The sequence below is a fragment of the Aricia agestis genome, chromosome 3 (genome assembly GCF_905147365.1).
Source record: "Aricia agestis chromosome 3, ilAriAges1.1, whole genome shotgun sequence".
Taxonomy (NCBI): Eukaryota; Metazoa; Arthropoda; class Insecta; order Lepidoptera; family Lycaenidae; genus Aricia; species Aricia agestis.
The window spans coordinates 18,023,962-18,043,959 of NC_056408.1; the positions used below are offsets into that span (position 1 = coordinate 18,023,962).

Consider the following 19,998-nt stretch of genomic DNA (forward strand, 5'->3'; position numbering starts at 1 on the left):
TCAGTGGTTTAGACTGTGCGTTGATAGATCACCATGTCAGTCAGTCACCTTTGAGTTTTATATATATAGACGAACTTTTGCCCGCGGCTTCGCTCGCGTTAAGAAGTATTATTTTATACAATCTTTCATCCCCTATTTTAACCCCTTGGGGTTGGAATTTATCAAAATCCTTTCTAAGCGGATGCCTACGTTATAACATCTACCTGCGCGCCAAATTTCAGCCCGATCCGTCCAGTGGTTTGGGCTGTGCGTTGATAGATCACCAACTCAGTCAGTCACCTTTGAGTTTTATATATGGTCGCTGTTAAGCATTAGTGTCCTAACCCACATTTTTTTTTGTCATTAAATTTTGAATGCAGTCTTGTTCTAAATCATGTAAAGAACATAACTGCATTCATAACTCAATACGTAATTTTTGTGTGGGTTAGTACACGAATGCTTAATAGCGTCCATATATAGATTAATATTACCTTACGGCCGCACTTAGACATAATATTTAATGATGATTAATGTGCTCCCACACCGCGAGCATTTTTATTACATTACAATACTATCTCCCCATTGGAATTTCTATACGTGGGAGAACCATGCTTCGGCACGAATGGGCCGGCTCGACCGGAGAAATACCATGTTCTCACAGAAAACCGGAGTGACAAAGCGCTTGCGCTGTGTTTCGCCGAGTGAGTGAGTTTACCGGAATCCAATCCCCTACCCTATTCCCTTCCCTACCCTCCCCTATTCCCTTCCCATCTCTACCCTCCCCTATTACCCTATTCCCTCTTAAAAGGCCGGCAACGCACCTGCAGCTCTTCTAATGCTGCGAGTGTCCATGGGCGACGGAAATTGCTTTCCATCAGGTGACCCGTTTGCTCGCTTGCCCCCTTATTTCATAAAAAAAAATCAGAAATTTATTAAATGGAACATATGGAAAATTGTAAGAAACTGATTATTGGAACCATATTGTATGAAGGATAATTTTACATAGGCTATAATATGAAAAATCGAAAAGAAAAAGAAAATTGCATAAGAGTGACAAGAATCACGAAATGATATTTTAATGTAATAGCTCTATGTAAGAAATCAGTAAAAAAGACTAAAAGAAATAAAAAGAAAGAAATAGAAGGAAAAGAAAAAAGAATAAAAGAATGAACAAGCCCTAATGCGGACTGACGAGCATTCGCGTGTAATGTAAAATTCGACTATGGCGCCCCTTTTTGTTTGCCTTCAGCGCCCCATTTTATCCGACACCCTGGGCGGCGTTCCCCCCCCCCTGCCGCCGCTACTGTCTATTGTGTCTAACGGCCATGCTGAGCGTACCGTGTGATAATGATGAAATTGATATTTTATAACTATACGGTAGCCGCGATCACGAGGTCACCGTATCTCCCCTAATCAGATTATATCTTTAAAGGCACGTTAAGCATGAAATCTATAAAAAAACATATTTTACCCGGTGTTTACCTACTTACGCAATTTCAAGATAGACTAGCGTCTTCGTCACACTGCTCTAGCTGGCTCTAGTTTTATGTCGTGCTGATGACGATACTGCCACACTCAGAGAATGACGACGAGAATGAAAACCTTCAAATTAATGTAGAGTTTGACAGGTAATAATATATATGGAGCTTATGTTAAAATTTTGAATTTTTCATTTTTTTATTTTATGAAATAATTCAAACGAAACGAACAAACGGTTCACCTGATGGAAAGCAATTTCCGTCGCCCATGGACACTCGCAGCATCAGAAGAGCTGCAGGCGCGTTGCCGGCCTTTTAAGAGGGAATAGAGTAATAGGGGAGGGTAGGGATGGGAAGGGAAGGGAATAGGGTAGGGGATTGGGCCTCCGGTAAACTCACTCACTCGGTTAAACACTCCAACCAACACGCCGAAGCATGGCTCTCCCACGTGTAATTACATTTAAGTAATTAATGTTCCACTCTAAGGCCCGTATAAATAGTCAGTACTCAAGATGCATCTTGCTCTCAAGACACGGTTCAGGCTCTGTGATTGGTTGGCTGTCAAAATTTGGACCAATTACAGAGGCGAACCGCGTCTTGAGACTGGGTCGCATCTTAAGTACTGACTATTTATATGGGCCTAAGTGCGGCAGTAAGATACTGCCGTACTCAAAAACATTTAATGACAATTAAACTTCAAATTAATGAAGAGTTTGACAGATAATCTATGGGGCTTATACCAAAATCTTCATTTAATTACAGATAGGTTATTAATAATCGTCTGTGCGTGCATCAGTTAGTGTGACGCGTCGTCATGACATAAGATGCTTCACTTTGGATTATGATGGATAGCGTGCATGGTTGCAAAGCTGTCTATGCATGCACAATCAACGTCGACCGACGACCATGCACAATCATAAAGAAACATCCATACTTATATTATAAATTTGAAATTCTGTATTTCTAGACAGACAGACGTCTATCTGTCTGTCTGTAACCTCTTCACGCCTAAACCACTGAACCGATTTGGCTGAAATTTGATATGGAAATACTTTGAATCCTGGGAAACGATATAGGATACTTTTTATTCCGGAAAAATATACGGTTCCCGCGCGATAATCGAATTTTGGCTCAACGGAGTTACGGGCGTCATCTAGCAATACTCACATAATCTCTATGTATATCATACAATACATCATATTTTGTCAACTTTATATGAATCGTTTTTTACGTCATAAATTTCATTTGTTTAATAAAGCCTATATAGCGTCACTAATTTAGTCTCCATCCCAATTCCCAGCGAGTAAATATTTCTTAACGATCCGACCCTACGTTAAGAAAATAATAAAGCCTTTAATAGATTTATAATATCCTACGCGCCGATCTTGATATAAAATTTTAATTTGGATAATGCGAGTCACATAATATTAAGACCTCTCTGGAGGGCGCTTCGGAAAACGAACTCGTTTTAGGTGATACCTTAATGTCCGCCTCAGGGAAATATATTCATGTTTACGATCACCGCTATTGGGAACAATTTAAAAAGTTTTTTTATGGTTTTCATAAATTCGAATTTGGAAAGGTAATAGGACCACGGAGTTATACAATTTATGTGTTTTGGTCGGTTTAGCCGATTCGAATAATGTATTATTCTTATTTAGTTATCCAATCCAGTTGTGGATTTTTACTTTAATTATGTAAACGGGTACTGGAACGGAAACTTCAATTTAATGATCAGTTTTCAGCTGATGCACAGGGCTTATGTGAAAATCTTCATATTTTAAGAGGATTCCACACCGCCGTTTTTCCATACAAACGCTGTCCCCTGTTTCCTCCCTGGATAATGCCGGTAGAGTTATGATTTTTTTCCTGAATATCTATGGCCACTATTAGCATGTCCCTATGTTTTCTTTTTTTTCATAATTTTATTATTAAAAAAGATAAGAACGTCCAAAAACCCAAAAAAATGGCCAGATTTTCCTCTGTGTTCAAACACCCAGAAAACAAAACTGGCTAAAATATACAAAAAAAAAACATAGGAACACAGCTCAAGCCTTGCTTTAATTCTTAATGAAAAAAATACTTAAAACGGTTAAGTTTTGGAGAAGGAATCAGCGGACAACGAATCGAAGATTTTCTGTTCTTTTATTAGAACTTTTGTCGTGTTGTCTCTATCGCGCTCTGCGGTGGGAGACTTGAGATTGGTGAGACAGCAATACATTTTCAAATACCTATTTTCAATTTCTCTCGCCCCTGGTGTATCCTCAATTCCTTTTTGAGTGTGGCAGTTGGTTCATGTTTCAGATTTATGGCGCAAGCTACCAGCGCACGTCACGTCAAAACTACCGCACCGCAACACAACTGAGCAATGTGGCCCTATAAAGACTAAGGGTCAATTCAGACCGCAACGCGACTCGTAGATGCATTTCTAAATTTATATGGATTTGACAGATTCGCAAGACGTCTCACGCAATTGAAATCTGTCAAATCCATACAAATTTATACCGCGCCGCGCCTCGCGTCGCCTCGTCGCGTTGCGGTCTGAATTGACCCTTAATTTGTACTGAATTGACAGACTTCGAGAGCGTGAGACGTCTGGCAAATCTGTCAAATCCATTGTCAAGATGTTATTTATTGAAAAGAGTTGCCAACACTAGAACAAACCTAATTAATATATAGTAAGATAATTTAGAAATTGCCATCGCAAAATTCTTAAATACACTTAATTAAGAAACGAAACAGACAAAGTTTTGAGATGTTTTAATTAAGTTTTTTGCCGCCAACTTTGAAGCGGAATAAAAATTAACCTGATTCCGTTCTGACTTCGGAATAACAAGAATCTTTGAATAATATTATATTTGTACTGTTAGGGCTGGCCGCATACGCACCTTTTCCGTATTCGGAAATCCGTATGCATGGAGTCAGAAGAAAATACATTAACTGGCGTACACGTTCGCTTCTTTTCCGAACGGAACGAATCCGCACTTACGTTTTGTAGAGCAAGCCGGCGCGTTCGTGCGTGAACAAAACGGACGTGTGCACAGTGCGCCAGTCTCACGGACATTGCCGTAAATAGGGTGGTGCCACCGGTGCTCAGGCACAGGGCCAGACCAGACAGATCCTTATTTTTTGAATTGCTCCCGATAAGTTCCCGCTGCGCCCCAGAGATGTTTCCCAGTGTAGTAAAAAAATATCCACAGCCGAACATATAACCTCCTCCTTTTTGTAAGTCGGTTAAAAAACAAAGGTACAGTTATATAGAAGCTCGCACAGGGCGCAAAAAAGTCTATTTACGGCACTGCTCACGGAATTCCAAATACGGATCGCATACGGAAAACGTACGTATGCGGCCAGTCTTGTTGTATAGAATGATATAAAATATTTTAGGCTATTGATTCTGTAGTAATACATTAAAATTATGTCAAACTAAACATAATATCATATTATACTTCTATAACCTAAAAAAAATCTGTGCCCCCTAATTGTCATCAGTAGATAATTGTTTGCGTTTCTAATAATTATCGTTTATTATTAGCTTATTTTTAAAATTCATAACTTCACTTAGAGCCTGTTTCACCACTTCCTGATAAGTGACGAATAGGCTATCCACCAATTAACTTGACAGACCAAGTATGGAGAATCTGTCAAAAAAGTTGTGAATAGCGTATTAGCTATGTCCACACTGTGCACTTTCATCTTCTTTATCTTCTTTCATTGAACTTTCGTTTTGGCGCATTCAATAATTGAATGCGCCAACGACCGCAACGCCAACATTGTCATTTTTGTTCAGTTGCAGAGTCTGTCAGATTATTGTTTAAGCTCGCGCCGCGCCGAGCCAGCTATTACGAGCGAGCACAAGCCACAGCCCACAGGCGAGCACGAGCCACCCCTTCTCACGGCGCGTTATATCACAAGCCGCGCCACGCTGACAAACATTCAAGTAAAATTAAACTTTATTAACACGAGAATAGATATCATTTTGCTCTAAGTCACTACTTTAAATAAGTAAATTTTAATGAAATGCAACTTTATTCACTAGACAACTAGGTTGCATTTCAATTTATGCCGCTAATTTTATTATATTAAGTTTAATTCCTTTATTTTGATAACAGATGCCGCTGCTTGGCGGCTACATCGCGCTATAGCTAGCACGAAGATATTTGTTATAGGTATAAGGTGAATTTATTTCCATCCACACTCACTCCTGCATAGCTAGCACAAGCATGTAGACAAACGAAAGAAACTAAATTTTGACAGTTTTACCGGAAAAACATTGGAGTAAAAGTTTCTTTCGTATCTCGATATCTTTCGCTTTTGAAAATCTATATGTCAAGCATGACGATCCGCTTTTGACATTTAGTTTCTTGATTCTGTTTTTATTTTTATTATGGCACTTGGCTATAAAACCATGGCCAGTGTCGAATAAATGGCGGCAAATTAAAAAAATCGATGTATAGCAACCCTGTCTATAGCCGGAATTATAGTTTTGATCTACAAACTACGAATAATAAAGTTCCTTAGTTTTTATTATTCGTATTTCGTAGATCAAAACTATAATTCCGGCTATAGACAAGGTTGCTACACGTCGATTTTTTGAATTTGCCGCCATTTACTCGACACTGGCCATGGTTTTATAGCCGAGGTGCCATAATTTAAAAAAAAGAACCAAGAAACTAAATGTCAAAAAAAAAATTGCCGTTGCTTTAATGGTTGCTATGGAAAGAGTTTCTTGTCTTTGTCCACTGAAACTCAAGTCGATGGGTGGTGCCATGCTCGGGAATAACATATGTAGACATGGGAAAGAAACTGCCATTACTTTCTTCCGAAGAATCGACTGGGAAACCCCGTGCTAGCTACGTTGGTGTTGTAGAATTATCATGCCAGAGCGAATATAGTCCCATGGTAGCCATACAGCCGTAGTGAATAGTGATGTTGTGCTCGAACAGAAGCGTCATTCTTCCACCAGTACGAGTGGGAACTGGGAAGGTTTTAAGCAATTATTATTGTTCGGAATCGTACGTCCTGCAAGCTTTCGTCATCATTCCACGCGAAAAACATACCATCATCAATCCTCATCACCTTGGCCGTGTTCGTCGGCGTATTTTTGGACAAAATTTTATTGCGCATGTCCAAAAGATGTCATGGCAACGCCATAACAAGTTGCTGGTCAAGTCGTAAACAACGTCTTAATTGTTTATACATGATTAAAATAATAAAAGCTAAACATAAATACATAAGCCTAAATTGTCTAACAGCCGTACAAATAATTTATTTAACACTATGATAGTGCTTGATTATTTCATTTTGGAAAATATGGATATGGATCACTTGGAAAAATTTAAAAATTTAATTGTTTTTTTTATAAAATAAGAGGGCAAGCGAGCAAACGGGTCACCTGATGGAAAGCAACTTCCGTCACCCATGGACACTCGTAGCATCAGAAGAGATGCAGGTGCGTTGCCGGCCTTTTAAGAGGGAATAGGGTAACAGGGGAGGGTAGGGAAGGGAATAGGGTAGGGGATTGGGCCTCCGGTAAACTCACTCACTCGGTGAAACACAGCGCAAGCGCTGTTTCACGCCGGTTTTCTGTGACAACGTGGTATTTCTCCGGTCGAGCCGGCCCATTCGTGCCGAAGCATGGCTCTCCCACTGGTTTGTTCATTGCAACGCCACCAACAAATTGCAATTGGGTTAAATGTCAAGTCGTAAACAGTTGTCGTTGCCATGGCATGACATGATTTGGACATGCGCAATAACTAGGTTTTGCAGCGAATGCGCTAAAAATTACGCCGACGAACACGGCCCTTGGTGAGTGGCAGTCTTCCACCGTGCATTTTTTGCGTAACATCCTGCCATGCACTGTAAAACTCAGGAATGAACTGCCACCAGTATTTGAGGACCAATACACGCCATAGGAATTTAGTCCCAGCCCCCAGGGTATCTCACCCTGGGACTTAAATCCCTCTGGCGCGGGCGTGATAATTCTACAACACCAAGAATGAGTGTAAGTGAAAAGTGTTTTATATTAGTTAATCACCTATATAATCTTCGTGCTAGCTATAGCGCGATGTAGCCGCCAAGCAGCGGCATCTGCTATCAAATAAACTTAATTTAATAAAATTATCGGCACAGATTGAAATGCAACCTAGTTGCCTAGTGGATAAAGTTGCATTTCATTAAAATTTACTTATTTAACGTAGTGACTTAGAGCAAAATGATATCTATTCTCGTGTTAATAAAGTTTCATTTTACTTGAATTTTTGTCGGCGTGGCGCGGCTGGCGTGTTTGCGTTCTCGCGGTTCGTGCTCACCTGTATCAGAGTGTGGCTCGAGCGGGCGCGGCGCGGCTCGTGGTAGCACGCGCCGTGAGAACGCAATCACGCCACCACTTCCGGGCGCGTGGCTCGAGCGGGCGCGGCGCGCCTTGCGATAATACGCGCCGTGAGAAGGCACCAACATGTGCGACGAGAACATTTTACTGGGCGGAATATATATTCGGCTATAAAATGTTCGGTTTATTTGATCATAAGGAATTCCAAAAAAAAAAAAACAAAGCGAAAGTTTTGGATACGGTCAGAGCGCATGCGACGCTGGCATGCCTCACGTGGGCTGTTGACTGCGCTATAAAGCATGCCCTTGATGAACAAAAAAAAAGTGTGGACTATTCGGTACTTTATCAGAAAGTGGTGAAACAGGCCCTTACTGTAACAAAACAGAGTAATTTTAACTTAGTAATCAAAACTTTAGGGCGTGTATGTGTTGCTTAGAGTTCACAGTGAACGTGGCAGCACTGAAAGAGCAATTCTTTTGGGACTTGTATGAGCGCCCCAGTGTTATGAATTTGCCCATACAAAGGGTAAAAAAGTGATACTTTCACATGGAAGTTATAACAACACTTTTTTGTTACTTCCCGCTTATATATTACTAGCTGTCCCGGCAAACGTTGTTTTGCCATATAAAGTAATAGATAATGCCCGCAACTCCGTTGCGCCAAAATAAGTTTATGGCGCGGGAATAGTACCTTTTTCGGGATAAAAAGTATCCTATGTCCTTTTCCGGGACTCAAAGTATCTCTATACCAAATTTCAGCAAAATCGGTTCAGCGGTTTGGGCGTGAAGATGTAACAGACAGACAGACAGATAGACAGACAGACAGACATACACACTTTCGCATTTATAATATTAGTATGGAAGTATGGATTTCGCCCATATTATTTTATTGAAGTGACTAAATAAGTATGTCACCATGGCAACATCCATCGCTATCCCGTCGCACAAACAATGGTCGCCGTCAGTCTCGAGTTGTAATAATTTACTATAATTTATTTAATAAATGCACTTATCAATATAAAAAATAGCCAGTAGCCGATTCTCAGACCTACTGAATATGCATATAAAATTTGGTAAAAATCAGTAAAGCCGTTTCGGAGGAGTATGGTAACTAACATTGTGACACGAGAATTTTATATATAACGAGAAAGAGATAAAATAAAATCATAATTACATTAACATAATCTTTATCTTTTCTTACCAGTTAAAAATTATCTCGTCAGTTTTCGAACATAAACATTCAACAGTCATTAAACACTTTAATTAAAACAAAAGTCGAATGATGATTTATTCGTTTGCAGGTCTTCGGGATTCTTCGGGCAAGTTTAATTATATTTTGCAGATTTAATCGCTTGGTTAAAATTCGCTTTATCGTCGCATTATTAATTTTGTCCTAATTCGAGGGCGAGGAATAACGCCTGCACATTTTATCTGGTGTAACTAATGAAATTTTATTAAAAGCTTTTATTTAACTTGCTCTGTATGTATGTAAGTATGTATGTTCGGGTGAAATCTTGGAACTCAATTTTGAAGTAGATATATTTAACCGATCGAGCTGAAATTTTGCAGGCACGTTTAGTTTGGATGACAATACATGATATTGTATGTAACATCACTCTAAATCCAATATGGCCGACCATCCAAGATTGCGAAATAGTTATTTTCTATGCAATTCTACGATATGGATATTAAATGAAAGGGCTTTTTGAGAGTAACTCAAAAACGAATGTAATGTCATACTACATCCAATATGGCGGCTCATCCAAGATAGAGGTATAGTTATTTTTAATGCACTTCTGCAATATGGGTATCAAATGAAAGGGCTCATTAACAGTAACTTGTAAACGAATTTATTGTCATTCTACATCCAATATGGCGTGTCATTGAAGGTAGGGGGATAAGGTAGGGGGATATAGTTATTTTTAATGCACTTCTGCAACATGGGTATCAAATGAAAGGGCTCATTGAGAGTAACTCGGAAACGAATGTAATGTCATTCTACATCCAAAATGGCGGCTCATCTAAGATAGGGGAATATAGTTATTTTTAAAGCACTTCTGCAATATGGGTATCAAACAAAAAGGCTCATTGAGAGTAAATTGAAAAGTCATGTCGTGTCCTGCCGTGTCGTGTCGTGTCCTGCCGTGTCGTGTCGTGTCGTATCGTGTCGTATCGTGTCGTATCGTAACATGACGACGTGACGTGTCGTGTCGTGTCGTATGGTGTCGTATCGTAACATGACGTGACGTGTCGTGTCGTGTCGTTAGAAAATGCCTGGTTGAATCCGGTCTTTTTTGTTAAGTGATATTTAATTTTTTAGTCGTAAAATTAAGTACGATTTCTTAAAGACTTAAATTAAGTCAATCAAATTTAACAAATTCTTGAAACAAAACAAACTACAATCAAGCAGACTTAAGAAATCTAGTCAGAGATTTAACTAAAAAACAAAAAATAAATTTTAAGCAAAAAACTTTTTGAAAAAAAGCTTTTATTTAAATGCTTACTTTAAAAAGAAGAAAATAAATTTCCCCTTAAAAATTCTAACTATTAAGTTGTAACCTCAATATATTATACAATTTGCATTAAGTATAATAAAAGTTTGTCGCGAGACTTAACAATCTGTCAATATTTAATTACTTTAATAAAATAAAAAATATAATATCAGTTTACTTAGTTAAATTGGCACTTACTATAGTTTATTATTAACAAATAATGCGACAAGCTTTTATTATCATGCAAATTGTATATATTGAGGTTACAACTTAATAGTTAGAATTTTTAAGGGGAAATTTATTTTCTTCTTTTTAAGGTAAGCATTTAAATAAAAGCTTCTTTTCAAAAAGTTTTTTGCTTACAATTTATTATTTAATAATGAAACCATTAAGAAGAAAAATTTATTATTTATGATATTTTTAAGGCACAAATAATAGTTACGAGTAGCCGTGTACCGTGTAGCATACGCAGCATAAGTAGCAGTTCTACGGTCACGCAGCATATCTACAGATACGTAGCAGTTCTACGGTCACGCAGCATATCTACAGATACGTAGCAGTTCTACGGTCACGCAGCATATCTACAGATACGTAGCAGTTCTACGGTCACGTAGCATATCTACAGATACGTAGCAGTTCTACGGTCACGTAGCATATCTACAGATACGTAGCAGTTCTACGGTCACGCAGCATATCTACAGATACGTAGCAGTTCTACGGTCACGCAGCATATCTACAGATACGTAGCAGTTCTACGGTCACGTAGCATATCTACAGATACGTAGCAGTTCTACGGTCACGTAGCATATCTACAGATACGTAGCAGTTCTACGGTCACGCAGCATATCTACAGATACGTAGCAGTTCTACGGTCACGTAGCATATCTACAGATACGTAGCAGTTCTACGGTCACGTAGCATATCTACAGATACGTAGCAGTTCTACGGTCACGCAGCATATCTACAGATACGTAGCAGTTCTACGGTCACGCAGCATATCTACAGATACGTAGCAGTTCTACGGTCACGCAGCATATCTACAGATACGTAGCAGTTCTACGGTCACGCAGCATATCTACAGATACGTAGCAGTTCTACGGTCACGCAGCATATCTACAGATACGTAGCAGTTCTACGGTCACGCAGCATATCTACAGATACGTAGCAGTTCTACGGTCACGTAGCATATCTACAGATACGTAGCAGTTCTACGGTCACGCAGCATATCTACAGATACGTAGCAGTTCTACGGTCACGCAGCATATCTACAGATACGTAGCAGTTGTACGGTCACGTAGCATATCTACAGATACGTAGCATATCTACAGATACGTAGCAGTTCTACGGTCACGCAGCATATCTACAGATACGTAGCAGTTCTACGGTCACGCAGCATATCTACAGATACGTAGCAGTTCTACGGTCACGCAGCATATCTACAGTCACGTAGCAGTTCTACGGTCACGCAGCATATCTACAGATACGTAGCAGTTCTACGGTCACGCAGCATATCTACAGATACGTAGCAGTTCTACGGTCACGCAGCATATCTACAGATACGTAGCAGTTCTACGGTCACGCAGCATATCTACAGATACGTAGCAGTTCTACGGTCACGCAGCATATCTACAGATACGTAGCAGTTCTACGGTCACGCAGCATATCTACAGATACGTAGCAGTTCTACGGTCACGCAGCATATCTACAGATACGTAGCAGTTCTACGGTCACGCAGCATATCTACAGATACGTAGCAGTTCTACGGTCACGTAGCATATCTACAGATACGTAGCAGTTCTACGGTCACGTAGCATATCTACAGATACGTAGCAGTTCTACGGTCACGCAGCATATCTACAGATACGTAGCAGTTCTACGGTCACGCAGCATATCTACAGATACGTAGCAGTTGTACGGTCACGTAGCATATCTACAGATACGTAGCATATCTACAGATACGTAGCAGTTCTACGGTCACGCAGCATATCTACAGATACGTAGCAGTTCTACGGTCACGCAGCATATCTACAGATACGTAGCAGTTCTACGGTCACGCAGCATATCTACAGACACGTAGCAGTTCTACGGTCACGCAGCATATCTACAGATACGTAGCAGTTCTACGGTCACGCAGCATATCTACAGATACGTAGCAGTTCTACGGTCACGCAGCATATCTACAGATACGTAGCAGTTCTACGGTCACGCAGCATATCTACAGATACGTAGCAGTTCTACGGTCACGCAGCATATCTACAGATACGTAGCAGTTCTACGGTCACGCAGCATATCTACAGATACGTAGCAGTTCTACGGTCACGCAGCATATCTACAGATACGTAGCAGTTCTACGGTCACGTAGCATATCTACAGATACGTAGCAGTTCTACGGTCACGCAGCATATCTACAGATACGTAGCAGTTCTACGGTCACGCAGCATATCTACAGATACGTAGCAGTTGTACGGTCACGTAGCATATCTACAGATACGTAGCATATCTACAGATACGTAGCAGTTCTACGGTCACGCAGCATATCTACAGATACGTAGCAGTTCTACGGTCACGCAGCATATCTACAGATACGTAGCAGTTCTACGGTCACGCAGCATATCTACAGACACGTAGCAGTTCTACGGTCACGCAGCATATCTACAGATACGTAGCAGTTCTACGGTCACGCAGCATATCTACAGATACGTAGCAGTTCTACGGTCACGCAGCATATCTACAGATACGTAGCAGTTCTACGGTCACGCAGCATATCTACAGATACGTAGCAGTTCTACGGTCACGTAGCATATCTACAGATACGTAGCAGTTCTACGGTCACGTAGCATATCTACAGATACGTAGCAGTTCTACGGTCACGCAGCATATCTACAGATACGTAGCAGTTCTACGGTCACGCAGCATATCTACAGATACGTAGCAGTTCTACGGTCACGCAGCATATCTACAGATACGTAGCAGTTCTACGGTCACGCAGCATATCTACAGATACGTAGCAGTTCTACGGTCACGCAGCATATCTACAGATACGTAGCAGTTGTACGGTCACGTAGCATATCTACAGATACGTAGCAGTTCTACGGTCACGTAGCATATCTACAGATACGTAGCAGTTCTACGGTCACGCAGCATATCTACAGATACGTAGCAGTTTTACGGTCACGCAGCATATCTACAGTCACGTAGCAGTTCTACGGTCACGCAGCATATCTACAGATACGTAGCAGTTCTACGGTCACGCAGCATATTTACAGATACGTAGCAGTTCTACGGTCACGCAGCATATCTACAGATACGTAGCAGTTCTACGGTCACGTAGCATATCTACAGATACGTAGCAGTTCTACGGTCACGTAGCATATCTACAGATACGTAGCAGTTCTACGGTCACGCAGCATATCTACAGATACGTAGCAGTTCTACGGTCACGCAGCATATCTACAGATACGTAGCAGTTCTACGGTCACGCAGCATATCTACAGATACGTAGCAGTTCTACGGTCACGCAGCATATCTACAGATACGTAGCAGTTCTACGGTCACGCAGCATATCTACAGATACGTAGCAGTTCTACGGTCACGTAGCATATCTACAGATACGTAGCAGTTCTACGGTCACGTAGCATATCTACAGATACGTAGCAGTTCTACGGTCACGCAGCATATCTACAGATACGTAGCAGTTCTACGGTCACGCAGCATATCTACAGATACGTAGCAGTTGTACGGTCACGTAGCATATCTACAGATACGTAGCATATCTACAGATACGTAGCAGTTCTACGGTCACGCAGCATATCTACAGATACGTAGCAGTTCTACGGTCACGCAGCATATCTACAGATACGTAGCAGTTCTACGGTCACGCAGCATATCTACAGTCACGTAGCAGTTCTACGGTCACGCAGCATATCTACAGATACGTAGCAGTTCTACGGTCACGCAGCATATCTACAGATACGTAGCAGTTCTACGGTCACGCAGCATATCTACAGATACGTAGCAGTTCTACGGTCACGCAGCATATCTACAGATACGTAGCAGTTCTACGGTCACGCAGCATATCTACAGATACGTAGCAGTTCTACGGTCACGCAGCATATCTACAGATACGTAGCAGTTCTACGGTCACGCAGCATATCTACAGATACGTAGCAGTTCTACGGTCACGTAGCATATCTACAGATACGTAGCAGTTCTACGGTCACGCAGCATATCTACAGATACGTAGCAGTTCTACGGTCACGCAGCATATCTACAGATACGTAGCAGTTGTACGGTCACGTAGCATATCTACAGATACGTAGCATATCTACAGATACGTAGCAGTTCTACGGTCACGCAGCATATCTACAGATACGTAGCAGTTCTACGGTCACGCAGCATATCTACAGATACGTAGCAGTTCTACGGTCACGCAGCATATCTACAGTCACGTAGCAGTTCTACGGTCACGCAGCATATCTACAGATACGTAGCAGTTCTACGGTCACGCAGCATATCTACAGATACGTAGCAGTTCTACGGTCACGCAGCATATCTACAGATACGTAGCAGTTCTACGGTCACGCAGCATATCTACAGATACGTAGCAGTTCTACGGTCACGTAGCATATCTACAGATACGTAGCAGTTCTACGGTCACGTAGCATATCTACAGATACGTAGCAGTTCTACGGTCACGCAGCATATCTACAGATACGTAGCAGTTCTACGGTCACGCAGCATATCTACAGATACGTAGCAGTTCTACGGTCACGCAGCATATCTACAGATACGTAGCAGTTCTACGGTCACGCAGCATATCTACAGATACGTAGCAGTTCTACGGTCACGCAGCATATCTACAGATACGTAGCAGTTGTACGGTCACGTAGCATATCTACAGATACGTAGCAGTTCTACGGTCACGTAGCATATCTACAGATACGTAGCAGTTCTACGGTCACGCAGCATATCTACAGATACGTAGCAGTTCTACGGTCACGCAGCATATCTACAGTCACGTAGCAGTTCTACGGTCACGCAGCATATCTACAGATACGTAGCAGTTCTACGGTCACGCAGCATATTTACAGATACGTAGCAGTTCTACGGTCACGCAGCATATCTACAGATACGTAGCAGTTCTACGGTCACGTAGCATATCTACAGATACGTAGCAGTTCTACGGTCACGTAGCATATCTACAGATACGTAGCAGTTCTACGGTCACGCAGCATATCTACAGATACGTAGCAGTTCTACGGTCACGCAGCATATCTACAGATACGTAGCAGTTCTACGGTCACGCAGCATATCTACAGATACGTAGCAGTTCTACGGTCACGCAGCATATCTACAGATACGTAGCAGTTCTACGGTCACGCAGCATATCTACAGATACGTAGCAGTTCTACGGTCACGTAGCATATCTACAGTCACGTAGCAGTTCTACGGTCACGCAGCATATCTACAGATACGTAGCAGTTCTACGGTCACGCAGCATATCTACAGATACGTAGCAGTTCTACGGTCACGTAGCATATCTACAGTCACGTAGCAGTTCTACGGTCACGCAGCATATCTACAGATACGTAGCAGTTCTACGGTCACGTAGCATATCTACAGTCACGTAGCAGTTCTACGGTCACGCAGCATATCTACAGATACGTAGCAGTTCTACGGTCACGCAGCATATCTACAGATACGTAGCAGTTCTACGGTCACGCAGCATATCTACAGATACGTAGCAGTTCTACGGTCACGCAGCATATCTACAGATACGTAGCAGTTCTACGGTCACGCAGCATATCTACAGATACGTAGCAGTTCTACGGTCACGCAGCATATCTACAGATACGTAGCAGTTCTACGGTCACGCAGCATATCTACAGATACGTAGCAGTTCTACGGTCACGCAGCATATCTACAGATACGTAGCAGTTCTACGGTCACGTAGCATATCTCTGTAGTAGTATTTCTTCAAGCTGCAGAACTGCACATGACGTAGCAGTTCTACGGTCATGTGCAGTTCTGCAGCTTAAAGAAATACTAGAGCTTGTAGCTGTTGTAAAAATTATAGCTGACGGCATACTGTTGCTACGAATTTCATTAAAACTTATTTCTACCAAGCAAAATATTTACATACAAAAGTTTTCTTAGAATTCATCAGCCGTCATGAATAAGAATCAATTAGGTCGATCGGAAAGAATTTATTTCGTATGAATGGGTGACCTGCGGCCATACGTGGAGGTATTTCAATATGTTTAGAAAATAACTTAGCGTACGTTCTTAGAGGTTACCATCCTATATGTATATTATTATGATATCGCCATAATACACCAAACTAGATGACGTCAGCAATTCCCCCAAAATTCGTTTATTGCGCGGTAACCGTGCTTTTTTCAGGAAAAAAGTATTCTACGTCCTTTCCTGGGAGTCAAAGTATCTCCATATCAAATTTCAGCTAAATTGGTTCAGCGGTTTAGGCGTAAAGAGGTACCAGGCAGACACACTTTCGCATTTATAATATTATTATGGATAATGGATAACACCATATATTATAGCAAACTAGCTATTTGACCGAGCTTTGCTCGGTATTCGATAAAACACGAATAAAATTTTCTAAAAATGATTTCTAGCTAGATCGATTTATCGCCCTCGAAACCCCCTATATACTAAATTTCATGAAAATCGTTGAAGCCGATTCCGAGATTCCAATTATATAAGTATATTTATGCAAGAATTGCTCGTTTAAAGATATAAGATTACCTTACAATGATTGCACAAAAGAACGTAATATTTTAGGAGTGGTCATTTTTATGGCGGCAAGTGGCAACGCACCTCCGTTTAGGTGGGTTGCTCGTACGTTGCGATTATCTTTTTGCCGCATTTTGTTTTAATTAATTACTATTGCATTAATATATATATAAGATTAATTATTAATTTTCCAGTATAATAAGTAACCGTAGAATACTTAATTCGATCACAATACTCTCAGTACTCAACAAACATACTATCCACATAAATAAATAAAAAATAAATAAATAAAAAATGTTTTATTTCTGAGTATATTTGAATCAAATTTTTTCAGAATGTCTACCTGATGCCTACCACCGGTTCGGGAACTACCATAGCTCGAGCACACCTCCGTGGTCTAGTGTTTCAGAGCATGGCTCTTGACTCGGAGGTCGTGGGTTCGAATCCACCGTTGGAAACATGTTATTTCCAAGTTTGGTTAGGACAATGCAGGCTGATCACCTGATTGTCTGACAAGTAAGATGATCCATGCGTCGGATGGGCATATAAAAATTCGGTCCTGCGCCTGACCTCTCGCCAGTTGTGTCGGTCTTCCGTCCCACTGGGTTATGAGAGTAAAAGGAATAGAGAGTGTTCTTGTGTACTTCGTACACACTTGGGCACTATAAAATTACGCCTGCGTAACTGGCTTGGTTTCAATGAAACCGGCCACCGTCACCGAAACCGGTGTGGGAGTTATTATTATTATATCACATAGCTACTCTAAACATAATAATATATACTCACAAACTCGGCTTTATAACTTAAAGGCGATTTATTTATGAATGAGAGAAAAGGGCTTACCTATACTAGCAACCTCTTTCTTTTAAAAGCTTGGGTCCTCCTATCGCATAGCTTGTACATTTGCAGCTTACAGCTTAGTCCTGGACTACTCGAGTCTAATCTGGAATTCAGGTCGAAGCTTTATATCAAAGATGTGCTAAAAGATGTCGTTTGCATATTTTTGCATATTCTCTACATGCGCTTTAATGTATGTACTCTAATTTGTTTTTTAGACTTAAATTTAGTTCTTTTTAAATTCGCATTTATGCTTTTGCATTGCATAAAAATTGTAAGCACTTATTTTAATTTTTAGATTATTTAAAGTTAGAACGTATTTTTAGGGTTCAGTACCCAAAGGGTAAAAACGGGACCCTATTACTACGGGACAGACAGACGGACAGACTTCGATGTCTGTCCGTCTGTCTGTCTGTCCATCTGTCCGTCTGTGCGTCTGTCCGTCTGTCTGTCTGTGTGTCTCCAGGCTGTAACTCAAGAACCGCTATAGCTAGACTTTTGAAATTTTCACAGATTGTGTAATGTGTATATCTGTTGCCGCTATAACAACAAATACTAAAAACAGAATAAATCAAATATTTAAGGAGGGCTCCCATACAACAAACGTGATTTTTTTGCTATTTTTTGCTCGATATCAGTAACGGCAATACATAGGCACTCAAAATACTCAGTTTTATTTGTACTTTCATAATTTATAATAATATTCAAATGAATGAAATAATCAAGGGGAGCTCCCACACAAAAAACAAAATTTTCAGCGTATTTTTGCGCTATTGTGGTACGAAACCCTTCGTGCGCGAGTCCAACTCGCACTTGGCCGATTTTATTATTACCTTTAAATGTTATAGAACAGGACTGGTAATCGCATTTCTTATTAAGTATTTGATTACATTATAGTATTTTTTTCATTCTTGTTGACAACATAAATAAAAAAAAAAATTGAAACTATAAATTATATAAGCGAGTGATGTAATAAAAATCATGTTTCACATTAAAAGAAATAATGTATTCACATTATAACAGCATTACAGCCTACATACATATTGAGTATCAGGATTTCTAGTATTAGAAACGGTTCAATAATTTTTAGTTCGTTTGAAACTAGCTAGATATATAAAACGCTCGTGGTGTGGCACACTGATGCTAATTCTTGGCAATGTGTGTCAATATACTGACATGTCATTGTCACTTTGTCTCGTAGTCTCCACACGGAAACTCGACTAAATATTGGCCCTGTATGCCGATACAGGGCCAATATTTAGAATTTTAGAATACTCCTAGAATGATCCTTTGTATGGATAAAACATCATTTCCATCATAATGTGGTAAAAATTAACCGAACAGTGCCAACGACACGTCAATCCAATTAACGTTACTCCTTAATTTTATTACAAGAATAAAACTCTCGATTCAAATATTGGGTAGACTTACCATGAATATCGGTTTTTTATCATAGAATCATTGCAATTTGACCGCAGGGAGCGCACCTTACATCGTCCCCGACCGATCCCAGTTCCACGAATGCACTAACACAATCATACGATCATAGAAATCCACGATACATGATAAGTAATACTGAATTTAGGCCAAAAGTAAATTGGAGGATGTCTCGAAATGCTTATAAAAACGCACACCCCGCGCGGAGGACAGAATTCTACTGATTATTTCATGGGGATACATAGATATAGTTAACTTTAATAACATACATATAATTGCGACGGACGACACGAAACTCTGTTGTGATCGTTGTAAGGTTGAAAATGCATTGGAGCGACAGATACCCACCCCATCCCCTAGACTGCGAGGGCTGTAAACTACGATTACCGCTTTATCGATGTACGGCAGCGAAGCCACGATAAATTTTATCGAAATTGGTTCGATATTATAAAATTATGAATATTAATATTGTATCGCATGGCCCGTCGCGCGTCGCTATCTATATTACAAAGCAATAAAATATAACGTGTAGTACATTAAAGATAATTTAAGTAAGTTTAACTAGTAGGTAATTAATGAAATTCAGACAATTATATACGGGTCTGGTTAGATATAATAATATACAAAATATACTAACAAATATAATAATATTTACGCAGCGTAACTTTATGGCTATTCATGGTTCGGTGTCT

At 40.3% G+C, this 19,998-nt stretch overlaps 1 protein-coding gene across 1 annotated transcript in view; it reads right to left on the reverse strand.

The window, feature by feature from the left end:
- The window catches only part of LOC121740234 (glutamate receptor ionotropic, kainate 2-like), a 68,191-nt gene extending 48,688 nt beyond the window's left edge, over positions 1 to 19,503 (reverse strand). The window contains exon 1 of the mRNA XM_042132871.1: positions 19,301 to 19,503. The gene's annotated coding sequence lies outside the window, so the exon portion shown is untranslated. The remainder of the gene's footprint in view (positions 1 to 19,300) is intronic.
- Between the last annotated feature and the right edge of the window lie 495 nt (positions 19,504 to 19,998).